Genomic DNA, 13,581 nt, shown 5'->3' with positions numbered 1-13,581 from the left:
TGTTGATGAATGGCAACAAGAACAAAGCATGTCAGAATGGAAACATGGAAATTACAGCATTAAATTTAATACCATCTTGAAACTTCACAGGGCCTTTTATAACATTTGTGTATATTCATCCAAGAGATATTTCTAACCAATAACTAACTAACTAACTAAATAAATAAATAAACACAAAACACTAGTGTTTAATATTCAAGGTCCACAAGTTTGACACACTGAAACTCTTTCAAGAAGTAATTTGCTACCCAGCTGGAAAAGTATCCCAAGAATCATTATAATAAGGGTATCTGATTTCAACCACTTACCTATTCTATCTGTAGGAATGCTGGTAAGTCTCAATGAACAACTTCAGAAAAATGCCACCTGGAAAAACAAAGTGAAAAAAACTTAGATTTTTTTTCAACATGAAGAAGACTTAGCATACAATTTAAGTCTCATTAAAATATGTGATGTTTTAAATATTAGCCCTCAGGCAGCAGATAGTTCAACTTGCATTAGAATACAGTCACCCATTCTTTGAAACACTGATGTATTAACACAAGGTCCAAACCAGAAAAAAAGAAAGCAGTGGGGAAGGTACAGCCCATAAATATGGACATTATTGCATCCTTTCCTTACCCTTCACAAAGGGCTCAATTTGAGAGTACTTGGTTCTTGAGGGCACTTTATGAACAGCCATGAAAGGTTCAAATAATTCTGAAACAAGGAATGAAATCTAAAACTGCGAACGAGGAAACTACCTTGGCAGTATTCTATATCCTTTTCGGTTACTCTGTTAACTTTTTTTAAAAGGTAAACTCACAAGGATGTCCAAGACTGGAGAAAGGGAAAAATGGTCATTACAACACTAACGCAGTAAACAAAGGACTCAAGAAATAAGAATTTACAGGGGCACCTGAGTGGCTCAGTTGGTTAAGTGTCCAACTTTGGCTCAGGTCATGATCTCACCATTCATGAGTTTGAACCCCACATAAGGATCTGTGCTGACAGCTCAGAGCCTGGAGCCTGGTTCAGATTCTGGGTCTCCTGCTCTCTCTGTCCCTCCCCTGTTCATGCTTTGTCTCTGTCTCTCAAAAATAAACATTGAAAAAAAAAGAAATAAGAATTTATATAATGATTAGTTTATTCAGAAATCAAGTATTCCTTTTGGTCCTCTCAAAGTCTTGTGGTAACCTTAGAAAATTATAAGCCTATTAATATCTTCACAAAACAAAGAATCTGAAAATATCTATTCAGCAATGCTTTGAAATATTAAACATAAATGAAACAAATTTCTAATGTAAAAATATCACAGTTATCATTTGGTTATTTTACATTATCAGTTACATTATGCTGATCTTATACATCAGCATATGATACATATAATCAGTATAATGTGATATCAGATTATAACCTCTCCAGACAGGCAGTATTTCCATTGACAGATGAAAAAACTAGTGTTGAAAGACGCAAAGAAATTTCCCCAGCATCACATACAGCCAGGGTTTCCAGATCACATCTTTTCATCCTACCATGCAGCCCCTTGAAAGCACCTTCGACCCTAACACCTGCTAATCTACTCACTACCTCCCCAGACAGAAACCTGACATTCCTTAACATAAAAAACTCTGGAAAAGAAATCAGCTAGCAGATAAAATTAACTTGTGCTTTTTGTATGTTTAAAAGTAAGTTCTTCACTTCAAAATGATTAGCCTAATCATGCTATTTAGGAACTGTAATGTAACACTGTATAGGAGTAAAAATTTAGAAATAAAGGGTTTAGAGTTTACGAAATAGTAACTACACAAACAGGAAAAGGCAGATGAAACAAAATATTCAACAGCCTCAATTCTATTGATAAACAAAAAAAAAATAGGAAAAATCTCCGTGTCCGTTTTCTATAATCAAACTTTCAAATATCCCATTATCAAATTTTGATAATGGAGTGTGTCATATCAGGCCACAAATAACCACATTTATATTCAGATAAGTAGTTTAATAGTAGCAGCCTCAGTATTAACCTAAACTGGAATTGAGGTGGAAAAGCCAGTGTGGGGCTCAAAGGTTCCTCCATCTAACGCCATCATTTTAGTTCAATAACAAATTTGAAGATAGTGAACAACAGTCTCTAGGTTTCACTTTATAAAACATAAATTACATAGAAGAATTCTGAACTCATAAGATCCTTTGTCATAATAGCTTGGGGGAGTTGGGATTTTTTTTAATGGTTCTTTATAAGTTAATTACTAGTTAAATTCCAAGCATTTCCCACAAATTAATTTTACCCCTTCAGGGAAAATCACAGGAAGTCATGATCAGTATTTGTATCTGAAAACTGCTTCTGTGAAATAAGCCACTAGGATTATTATAAATGGGTCTGTTGTGATGGAGCTCTTGATCAACATTTCAGTACTTCTCAAAGTTGAATTGGCACAGTTCAAAATCAAAGATAACATTTAAAAAATCTTTTGTTCGATACGACACAAGCAAAGCTCTAGACAGTTAGGACAGATCTCCAGCCTCTAACAGTAATAGAGAAGGCAGGGTCATATCCTGATTCCCACTTAAAGCTTTCCAAACTCACACTGCCAGTAAAACACACTTCCTAGAATAAATAAATTTCGTCCGAAGTGCTGAAGAAAAAGCGCATTTGGGAATAAGTTTTCAGTATCATGATTAACCGTTTCTGACAACAAAGTCCTATCTTGTGAAATTACCAAAATGACCAGAAAGATAAAATGTGACAACAGGGCATTATGTGATTTTTATTTTTAAAAAATATTATTTTAAAAATTCAGTAGGCTAAAAATATACTAAGTCAGAGAGCCCCCAAAAGTTCACCAAAAAATAATTACTGTCATGAACTGTCAGGCACTGTTCTATGTCTTTGGTGGGAATTAGCTCACGTCTCACAAGAACCCTGAAGTAGGTACTAATATTATTCCACTTTAAAGATGAAGAAGCAGGCACAGAGAAGTTTAAAGAACTCTCTGAAAGTTACATGATTGTAAGAAGTGAAGATTCAAGTCTATGCACAGGGAAACAAACACTCACCCTAACAGCTCTATTATACAGGCAGGGCAAAAAACGTTAGCCCCGTTTTAAATTTGAGGGAAATGAAATTCTGAGGAACAAAGACGGACTTCCCACCCACCCCCCAAATCACACTGCCAGTCAGAAACAGGGTCAAGAAGAGGACCCAGGGCATCTAACTTCAGCATGGGTGTTATTTTTATTATTTGCTTGTTTTTGTTTTAATTTGGGGCACTTGGGTGGCTCACTCAGTTGGTTAAGGGTCTGACTTGTGCTCAGATCATGATCTCCTAAGTTCTAACCCAGCATCGGGCTCTGTACTGACAGCTCAGAGCCTGGAGCCTGGTTCAGATTCTGTGTCTCCCTCTCTCTCTGCCTCTCCCCTCCTAGCACTCTGTCTTTCTCTCTCTCTCTCAAAAATAAATAAACATTAAAATAACAACAATAACAACAACATGTAACTCAATGAAGACACTGCCTTTAATCTCTGAGAAGACACTTCAAGGTCCTCTCAAGGGCTGTGGCCACTATAAAACATCTAGTGTAGCACACAGGGAGGTGTTACCATGCTGCCATTTCGCCGCTTTCCATTTCTCTTTGTGCAATTATGTTTTCGCTTACTGGTTAATAAACACAGAGGAGCTTATAAAAAGCAGAAATATAAGTCTTTATTATTATCATTCTTTCATCTTCACTTTTATAGATCAGTAGTCTCCTTGACCATTGAAATTATTTATAACCCAAGAAAGGCAGGCATTATTTACTTAGCAAGGATCCTAAGTGAAATTAAAACCATCGTTCTTCTTGCACATTAAGGAGTTAAAAAGTTTTTACTTCCCATTCATCTCCATTTGGGTTGCGTGCCCTTCTGTTCCACTTCCGGAGATCGGGGAGAAACAATAGCTGCCTTTAGTGCCTGAGCATAGCACCCACGTGATAGGCACCAGCTCTTATTTACTGAAATGAATTGAACTGCCAAAAACAGGAAGCGGAGTTGTAAGACCCCTTTCTCAGTTATAACTTTCTGTGACTTGAAATGTGCTGATTTGAATTGTTTCATGTAACTCTGTAAAACCTGAACCAGCAAGTGTAACTTATTTTGGAAGTTATAAAGATAAATTAACGTCATAATCAACAAGAGTTGCCATGCAGAGGGCCAGGTTGCCTGTGTGGTGGGTTAAGAGGCAGCGGCTCATGATCACAGAAGCCAGCGAAGGGGAAAGTCTTGAGGCATGTCCTGTAATAGAAAGAATCATTCCATGAACCCCGAGATAGTTCACTACACCCATCCTCGGAGAGAACAGGAGTCCCCATGGCACAGGACTGGAGAAGTTAAATGACACTTGACAACTTATTTTTCTATTGTGACCCACACAATGAGTCGAAGGCAGTTGGAGTGGGGGTGCGGGGCAGGTGTCATTTATTATTCCTACTTTACAGACTAGGAATTTGAACCACTTAAGCTAAATCACACAATTAGTAAATGCTAGATTCTTGCAACATGGTGCTTTTCGACCATCATACTTACTCATCAAGGGTGAGGGCAAGGAAGGGCCCCCAAGGGCTTGGAAATGAAACCAAAGGAGATGTGCTAAAAGCAAAATATGGTAAGAGCCCTATTATTCTTACAAACCACCCTATTTCCACCTAAGAAGTACTCTAGTTTTTCATAGACAACTCTCTAGGCTCTGCTTGACTTGTATCAACTAAAGGAATAACTGTCCAAATCCTACTTCACTATGCTCTGTTGATACCATATATGCTTGTATATAAAATGTTCATATTTTAAGGGGAGTCGGTGGCAGCCTAACAGACACAAAAGGCAGGGTTCCACTTCTGCATCCAAAGCATAAACTGTTCTTCAAGGACAGGACCAGGAGAGCCTCACACTTGCGTTCGACAACGGGAGTTTAGCAGAAATGGGCCAGCCACTGAAGACTGCTGAACCTTGCAAGATTTTTAAGGGAAGACAGGAGGGTGTCAAATTTCACAAACCTGTCTACAAGCAGAGAGAGTGGCAGGTTGCCAAAGGCTGCACTGTGTTAACTCAAGCGAAATGCTGGGAACTCGAGCCTCTACTTTGCCCGCCCTGCCACTCAGCCGCGCGGTGAATGACTGAAGTTCAAGTTTCTAGAGACCTCACGGTCTGTAAGCCAAATGCTGTTAATCACAGAGACTTCCTTTCACTCTTAAGGAAGAAGAAACTACTTGACTCAAAAATCACATCAACGTGAGGCTGTTAAAGGGTAAGTTTTTAAATATCTGAAAACAACAGAATAACCTACCAGTGTTCCAGAAACAAGTCAGACTCAATTATACTGCCTTTTAACACATCAGGTCTGGGCACCATGTTCATTCACATAATTGTTAGCCTTTCCCCAACACTGAGTAATAAATCTACTGGACCAGAAGCTCCTTGAGACTAAACCTAACTCTAGCTTACTCCTTTACCTATCTCCTGCACTTAGCACAGCGCACGGCACAAAGGAGACAGTTCATCAATGTTTACTAAATAAATAAATGGATTATTTCCTATAGATAGTCAGAAAAGGCAGGATAGGGGGAAGAGAGAAATACAGGGTCAACAGGATGGAGAAAACCATCACATAGATGACAGCAGGAATTCCAGGAGGAGAAAGTACTAGAGACAAAAGATGTCAGGGCACCTGGATAGCTCAGTTGGTGGAGCATCTGACTTCGGCTCAGGTCATGATCTCACGGCTCATAGGTTCAAGTCCAGCATCAGGCTCTGTGCCGACAGCTCAGAGCCTGGAGCCTGCCTTGGATTCTGTATCTCCTTTTCTCTCTGCCCCTCCCCCATGTGTGCACACGCTTGCTCTCTCTGGCTCTCAAAAATAAATAAATGTAAAAAATAATTTTTTTAAAAACAGTGAGTCGGCAGGCATGGAAGGCAGTGGTTACCTGTCCACCCAAGGGGAGTCCTCCAGTGGGTGTGTTTCAGAATACCAAGGTCTGGACCAACCTCCATGATATCCTTGGAATACAAGTGGTGGAAAAAGGTGACCAGGGCAAGTGTGTATGAAGAGTCCTTTAGTAACTCTCAGAAATACTTCTCCAGATGACAACTACTCTTAATATTCTTGGCCTTCTGTTTTGTAACCTCGAATACAGCTATGTGATCATTTTGCTAGATAAAAACAGTTTGTGAATATTGTTGAGCACCGGCAATGAGCAAATCCCATCAAATACCTCAAGTACTTATTCGAGAATAAGTCACTAAAGATGGACAGACACAAGTCGTTAAAGGCAGACGAGAGTGCAGCACACTCAGAGAGCATGCCAAGGCTAATGGGTGGCCATGCAGGTAGCATGGACCAAAAGTGCAGACAAGTCCTTTCTCTCACATTTCCTAGCAATCTGCATTCCAAATCTGGGCATAAACTTTAGATTATAACAGATCAAGGTTTCTGGAAAACATGCCAAGATTTAAACTAGAAATAAAGTCTACACATTAAAAACGTTTTCAAAGAGGGTAATAGGGACACACTCAGGTGAGAGCATATATATACCAAGTAGAGATGCTTTTCCCAGGCTGGCCATCAATTATAATCCCCTTAAAGTTCGGGAATGAGCCCATCCGACCTGCGGAAAGACACAAAGACCATTGCATAGTGTCACCTTCACACTATCAAAACAGGCTAACTCGCCCTGCTGGAAAAGTCTTTCCTTTACAAGATTTGCAATGTCCTGCAAATGAAGGAAAGAAATCCAAGAGTCTCTGCATCCAAGCAAGGCTGATTCTAGTGGTAACAGACAGACTTTTGGAGGCCTGATTTCCCTCTCTAAAATATTTATCCTTCTCACTACCTTGCATATGCTAAAAGCATTTATTTGTCCATTATTTATCTGCCCCTAGTCAAAAATGATCTCTTGGGCACCCAGTGCCTGCCAGGCACCAGGGAGACCAGAACAGACAAGGCGTAATTTGCTACACCCAAGAAAAGTACTGTCTCTCCTGCACCTTCAGCAGTCCTCTGCCTCGGTACCGGGGTGCCTCCTGGGACTTCCAAGGATCAGAAGACAAGGTCCCAAGACCCAGGAAGGGGGGTCAACACAACGTATGCAGGTCACTGCTATCTCCTCCAGATGGACTTAAATCTTCAGTTTCAACTCTATATAACGAAGGGCTTTGAGATTTTATAAAACCTTGACATTAGTGAGCAAGGAACAGGATTTGGAGGAAGCAGAGCCAGAGAAGAGGAAGCTTCGATCACCCCTTGGAGAGGTCAGAAGGCCTGTGTCGTCTCAATAGGAGTGAAGACGACTTCTAAAGACATTTTGGAGGAATAAAACCACTTCAAACGCTAACTGCGTGAGGACAGTATGACTAAGCTTCTGCCAGGGAAGGCTTCCAAGAAATTTTTAAAATATCTGTGCCTTAACAAAACAAAAGGTACCTAAAACCCTAGTAAAACATTTTTATAAACCTTATGATAGTGCTAAATCTTGTTCAGTAATAAACAGTGTGATTTGTCAATACAAATAAACCCCAGAACACCCCAGCAGTGGAGCCCTGTAATGAGGCCCACTTCTTACAGGCACCAGCCCACAAGGGGGCCCAAGCACAGGCAATGCTTTCTAGGGAGGGAGGTAATGAAATGCCTACGGACTCATGAAATCTCCTAGAACAACTCTGCTTACCTAAGCAAAGGAATGTACACACCAAAAAGATACATAATGATTTAGTTTAAAAAATTATTTAACGTTTATTTATTTCTGAGAGACAGAGAGACAGAGCATGAGCAGGGAAGAGGCAGATACAGGGAGACACAGAATCCAAAGCAGTCTCCAGGCTCCGAGCTGTCAGCACAGAGCCCAACGCGGGGCTCGAACCCACGAACTGTGAGATCATGACCTGAGCCAAAGTCGGCCACTTAACCAACTGAGCCATCCAGGTACCCCCATAATGAGCTAGTTTTAAAGAATAAAAATTATTATACATGAGAGAGATCGTATCACTAAGTCATTGTATTTATAAAGTCCTCCAAATAAAACTTGAAGTGGTTGGGGGACAAATTCTCTAACAAATTAGGGGAAATGAAGGCAAATACATTAAAACCAAAATAATACCAAAGCCACACGTGGAAGATGCCAGAACTTTCCTGGAGAGTCCCTGCCACACATTCATCCCACTCCTAATGGACACCCAGACCCAGGGTGACTCCAGAGCCCCACAGTGCTTCATTAGAAGGGTCACAGAATGTCCTTCCTGCCCCTCCCTCAAGACACCCCATCCTCACCCTGGTAGAGACCAGCTTTCCATCTCTGAAGCTTTCAGGTCTGACAGTCAAGTCTCTTTTAGTGGCACAACACAACAGAGATGTTTCAAAATACAAAAATGACTAATCTTCTAGCCAGGAAGGCAGAAGCTTCTGCAACAGCCCTCAGAACCAGAACTTGCCATGACTGTCTTTAGAATCGGAAAGGAAGAGCACAGGATAAGGGGGATGTGGGGAAGCAATGATCTCAGGGCAGCAGCACCTGGGAGGGAGAGAAAGGGAAAAACCTAACCTTCTTTCTCCATCTTTCCTTTCCCAAGGATGGCATTTAAAGTCACACTGATGGAATCTGACTTCTTAGAACACACCTGATTCCAGCTCACTCATCCTAAGGATTTGCTGACGACTCTCCTTCACAAGTCATGGTGCTGTGATCCCTCATCATGCGGCCTGCTGTGACCCCAAATCTGACGTCCGGTCCTCCAAACTTCACTGTTCAGGCACCAGGGCGTCTGCCTGTGACCATTTGTCTCTACGTCTTCCCCATCTCCATACTTGAAAATCTGCTCAAGACACAACTTAAGTGCCATCTTCTCGGAAGCCTTCTCTGAACTTACTCTTGGCTTTTCCCTCTTCCCACCTCCTCTTTCTCTGAGCTCACACAGACCTCTGGGCATGGTTCTAAGTCACACCCAGCATACTGGGTAAAAATTACTTGCTTGTCGGACTCCCTGTTCCAAGTCCATCCACCCAACTGCTAACATTTATAAACTGTGTTTTAGGCAACATTACAAAAATGGCCATGACTCAGTCCTTCACTAGGAAAGACTAACAGAGGGGCGCCCAGGTGGCTCCATCAGTTAAGAGTCCAACTCTTGGTTTCAGCTCAGATCATGATCTCACAGTTTCAGGGGCTTTTAAGCCCCTTGTCAGGCTCTGCACGGACAGTAAGGAGCCTGCTTGGGATTCTCTCTCTCTCTCCTCCTCTTTTGGCGCCTCCCCACTCATACTGCCTCTCCCTCAAAATAAATAAACTTTAAAAAAAAAAAAAAAACAAGAAAAGAAAGACTAACAGAAGGTGATGCAGGACCTCCCCAAATCACTGATATTCGTATGTGTTGTCCCCTCATTTCATTCAAGTCTCTGTTCAAAGGTCACCTCCTTCTGTTATCACCCTAGGTAAAAACAGCACAACACACATCCCCTCAGTCTGCAGTACCGTCATCCTTACCTGGTCTCATTTTTCTCCATAGCTCTCCCCACTGCCTAACACCCTTTCACAGAGACAAATGGATGATACAGATATATCTAGATTTATAGATATAGATAAAGATTGGGATTTTTTAATGTTTATTTATTTTTGAGAGAGACAGAGCATGACCAGGGGACAGGAGAGAGAGGGAGACACAGAATCTGAAGCAGGCTCCAGGCTCTGAATACTGGTTGGTGAATACATGTGTGGGCAGATGATAATGTCCTGACCAAAACAGGAAAACAAGGGAAAAAGGAGATCAGGTGAGGATATGAAAGAAAATTTCCTCATTGAGGCTTTCAAGCTTGAAGGTCCTAGATGTGCAACCAGGGAAGGAAGATTCTAGTAGGCATGACAGTGAACTGAGGCAAGGTTAGTGATATAGTTTGCACCATATAGGAGGTGACTGGAGCCATAGGTAATGGTAAGATTACCTTGAGAAAAGCATGTCAAGTGGGTAAGGGAAGAGTTGGCTACTACTATTAAGAGCATCTACCTTGCAGGGATGTGTGTACTGAAGGAATGGGTGCCTATGAAATACCCGATCTCTCCATCTCTTCAAGGCTTAGCCAAATTACACAGCAGTTGCTCAATAAGTACTTACTGAATATATGAACACCTTTGAGACTGATAAAGACCGTTTTTAGTGCCACCTGAGTCTAGAGCGTTTGGGCATAACATGGATTTGAGAACTGTATGTTTACAGAGGCTGTGTTTTTCTTTGGGAGGACTCCGAGTTACTCCAGTCTGATCGAAGATGAAGAGATTCTCCAGCATGACCTACAGTGGGAAATAACTCCGTCTTCCTTTTTATTATCTAGTGGGGGGAAAGACAACAGGCAGGAACACAATTACCAGGAAAGGGGTAGCAAAAGCAAAAACTCAAGGTCCGTGAACATGAATGTCTACCATGGCACAAGCACTGTAGTTACAGATTTAGACCTACAATCACAAGGAGAAAAAACAAAAAACAAAACAAAAAAACCTTGCTGCCACAGACTAAAAAGTAGTGACAAATGTGGCATTTGAGCTAAACTCAAAGGATGAGTTAAATGTAAAGGTCCAATTTCAAGAAAGAAAAAAAATCACTGGTTGGCTTACGTGGTTTGCTTTCAAGTTTGTGGCTAACTATAGCTTACCTAAAAATAAGCACCCAAAGTCAATGATGGGAAAACAAACATCACGATGAGTGGCCCATTGAGAAGAGTTAGTCAAGGAGGTGAAGTCCAACACCAATACCAATCAACCACTGAAGCAACTGAACTAAGTGGCTGTGGTAAGTGCCTTCGGGTCTTTCAGTGGCGGGACCCTGAGGTTTCCACTGGTCAGGACAGAGGAGGCAGTGGGCAGAATTCTTTCCCAGCTACAAAGAGAGTGTCTCTGCTTTTACCTTTTTTTTTTTTTTCCTAAACTGAAATTCCACGGAAAACTGTGTTTGAAAAAAGCACTCACTGTTAAAACAAACATTTTGAAAGCCACTGACCTGGCAAAAATGAATTGAGGGCATAAAAATCAACAGACGTTCTAAAATTCTAATTTTTACCCCCAGTTTTACAACTGGCTCGTTAAGAGTATCTTAATGGTGATTACTGTGGGGGGCCATTATGCGTGATTAAGAGTTGCATTAAGTTTTTAAATTTTGCAGAATCAAAATGAATACTTTCAGAAAAAAAGGGGGGTTTGAGATAGTTTACTTCAGACCACTCATCTTTCCTATCATTCATAAAAAACAAGTTATAACTAAATTTAATTGCATCCCTAGGCAAAGATGAAATCCTACAGAGGCTTCATACATTGCTGAGTCTATCCTAAGAAACAAGAGAAAATGTGCCATATTTAATAAATAGTAAACACCTATTCATAGAGAACCATTCTCTAGGGGAATTATATGCATCGGAATAATATTTATTACCCCAACAACTTCTGTTAAGATGCCTGTTCCTTTACAGATGCAAATCAAGGGCTTCAAATTTTTATTACAAAACTGTGTTTAAAAGAAAAAATGAGAACAAGTAAAGAGAATGGACGATGATCTTAAGAAGTTAAAGGCGAATTTCTCTTCTAATGGAGCTCTTCTCCCAGTGAAAAGGAGGACAGTATGTTCATGTCGAGAACTATGGAGCACGATTTCAAGAATCTCTACTCTAACTTAGTGTAGAGAGTGTTGTCTTCAGACTGGAGAGACCAGCAAACAGCAGGCACTGAGATGCTGGCTCACAGCAAATATTTCACATTTTCCTTTTAGCTGTCAAATATGCAAGCTGGGTGCCCTCTAGCCACCAACATGAATGCCAAGCCATCCACTACCAGGACAAATGTCCTACGAGGTCCCAGGAGGTAAAGCGGAATCCGGATATCCTTCCACACTCTCACCCTCCCTGGGATCCGTGGTATACATGTGAGAGGCAGCCAGTCAGGGTTAAAAGTACAGTCTGGCCTCATAGCCCCACCCAGCTAACTGGCCCACAGAGCAACTGAACCCTGACCTTGGCCTCACCATCCCCATTCTCTAACCAAATGTGTTAACTGGCTGCAGATTCTTGTACTATGTCTCAGATGCATCCCCAAACTAACACACACACACACACATGAATGCACAAGTGATAGGGCATAATTTTCTCTAGTGAGGAAAAATGGTTTTATTTATTAAGAGCTAACCACTTGCTAGCAAATTCGACTACAATCAATGGTAAACAAGAACCCACAACTGGTTTAAATCCCTTTCTCCAAAAGACTCTTCTGTGTTAGAGGGTTGGAGATGCCTCACTGAAATCTCTGGAAAACATTTTCCTGAGACAATTCTGCTGACGCATCAGTTTTGGTTCCCAAGCTTTCATTTGCATAAACTGAGGACTATTCATGCGAGAACAGGATGATTCTTCCTTCAGCCAGGCCTTCTGCTCCTGTTGTGTGCAATCCTCAGTCACCAAAATGCCACCACCTTGATGCTCCGTATGCGTAACTGAGGACTACTTAGGGCAGGAAGGACATCAGAGATGATCTAGCACAAAGCCACCATTTCACCTAAGCGGTCCAGAGATGTGAAGTGACCAAAAAAGTATTGGTGGCAACCTGGGAACAGTCACTGAGGCCCTCCCTCCTAATCCTGTGTTCCTGTCAGGGAATTAAAAAAGAGGTTCCTCAGGAGGGGGGCGGAGGGCACGGGTGCGCTCAGATGTGCCTCAGAAACCATGGCGCAGGAGGCAGCTGGGGGAGGAGGGTAACTCCCCAGGACAGCTACAGTTTCATATATTAGGATTAAACACAAGATTTTATATGAAAGAAAGGGTTTCACTGTAAATAAACAAACATCTTGAAAACCACCACATGGCAGAACTAACTTCAAATAAAAGGAAAGTTAAAAGAGAGAAGGAACTAAAAACATGGGGTCTTATTTTAATGAATGTGTCCTTAAACAGAACAAGGAAAGAAAACAGTACTAAAACCAAATGTTATAGCTTCGAGTTCTCTCCTCATTTTTGCCTGCCCAGGAAAATAAAACAAACAAACAAAAAAAGACAAAGAGAAGAAAAGCACAGGGAAGGCAATATATTTTAGTTTCTAGGTCCCTGGGATAGTCTTAAGTCCATACTGCATTGACTGGACAATTTCAAGAAATAGAGTCACAGAGGACATTAACTTCCTAATTTAAATTCCTAAGCTAAATCTTTACTTAAAAAAAGAATGGAAAAAAGTATTTTCATAATTTGTACAAAAAAATTTTATATTCTCCTGTCCTGTCTGCTAACTACCTTTAACGGCTTTCAATTTTTCCACTCCTAAAAAAACAAGTCCTTCTTACAGGTGTTCATAAGCCCTTGAACTGTGTCTCTTTAAGGTCAGTAGGCGGGAGGGAAACCGGTTTGTCACTATGTGGTAGGCTGGAGCTGGATACAATTTGCAGAAGGAGGAGAAAGCCCTGGGGACACTGGGAATCCAACAAGTCACCAAGAACTATGCTCGCCGTGGTTTGGCATTCCACAAAGACCCTTTCCTTTGACTTTTTAATTTTTGTCATTCTAGACTCATACTGGATCCAGATGATTTAAAAATCTTGCTTCAGACAATCTTCTT

The 13,581-nt window shown here is 41.1% G+C and overlaps 1 protein-coding gene across 2 annotated transcripts in view; it reads right to left on the bottom strand.

The window, feature by feature from the left end:
* Nucleotides 1–13,581, bottom strand: part of LHFPL2 (LHFPL tetraspan subfamily member 2) — a 161,360-nt gene that overhangs the window by 81,289 nt on the left and 66,490 nt on the right. For both annotated transcript variants that reach the window (XM_039247439.1, XM_039247440.1), the window contains one exon: nt 309–366. The gene's annotated coding sequence lies outside the window, so the exon portion shown is untranslated. The remainder of the gene's footprint in view (nt 1–308; nt 367–13,581) is intronic.

Source organism: Hyaena hyaena, unplaced genomic scaffold (assembly GCF_003009895.1).
Source record: "Hyaena hyaena isolate Hyena2069 unplaced genomic scaffold, ASM300989v1 scaffold_299, whole genome shotgun sequence".
Lineage (NCBI taxonomy): Eukaryota > Metazoa > Chordata > Mammalia > Carnivora > Hyaenidae > Hyaena > Hyaena hyaena.
Note: the sequence above shows the minus strand (reverse complement) of the source record. Positions and strands in the feature narration are given on the sequence as shown.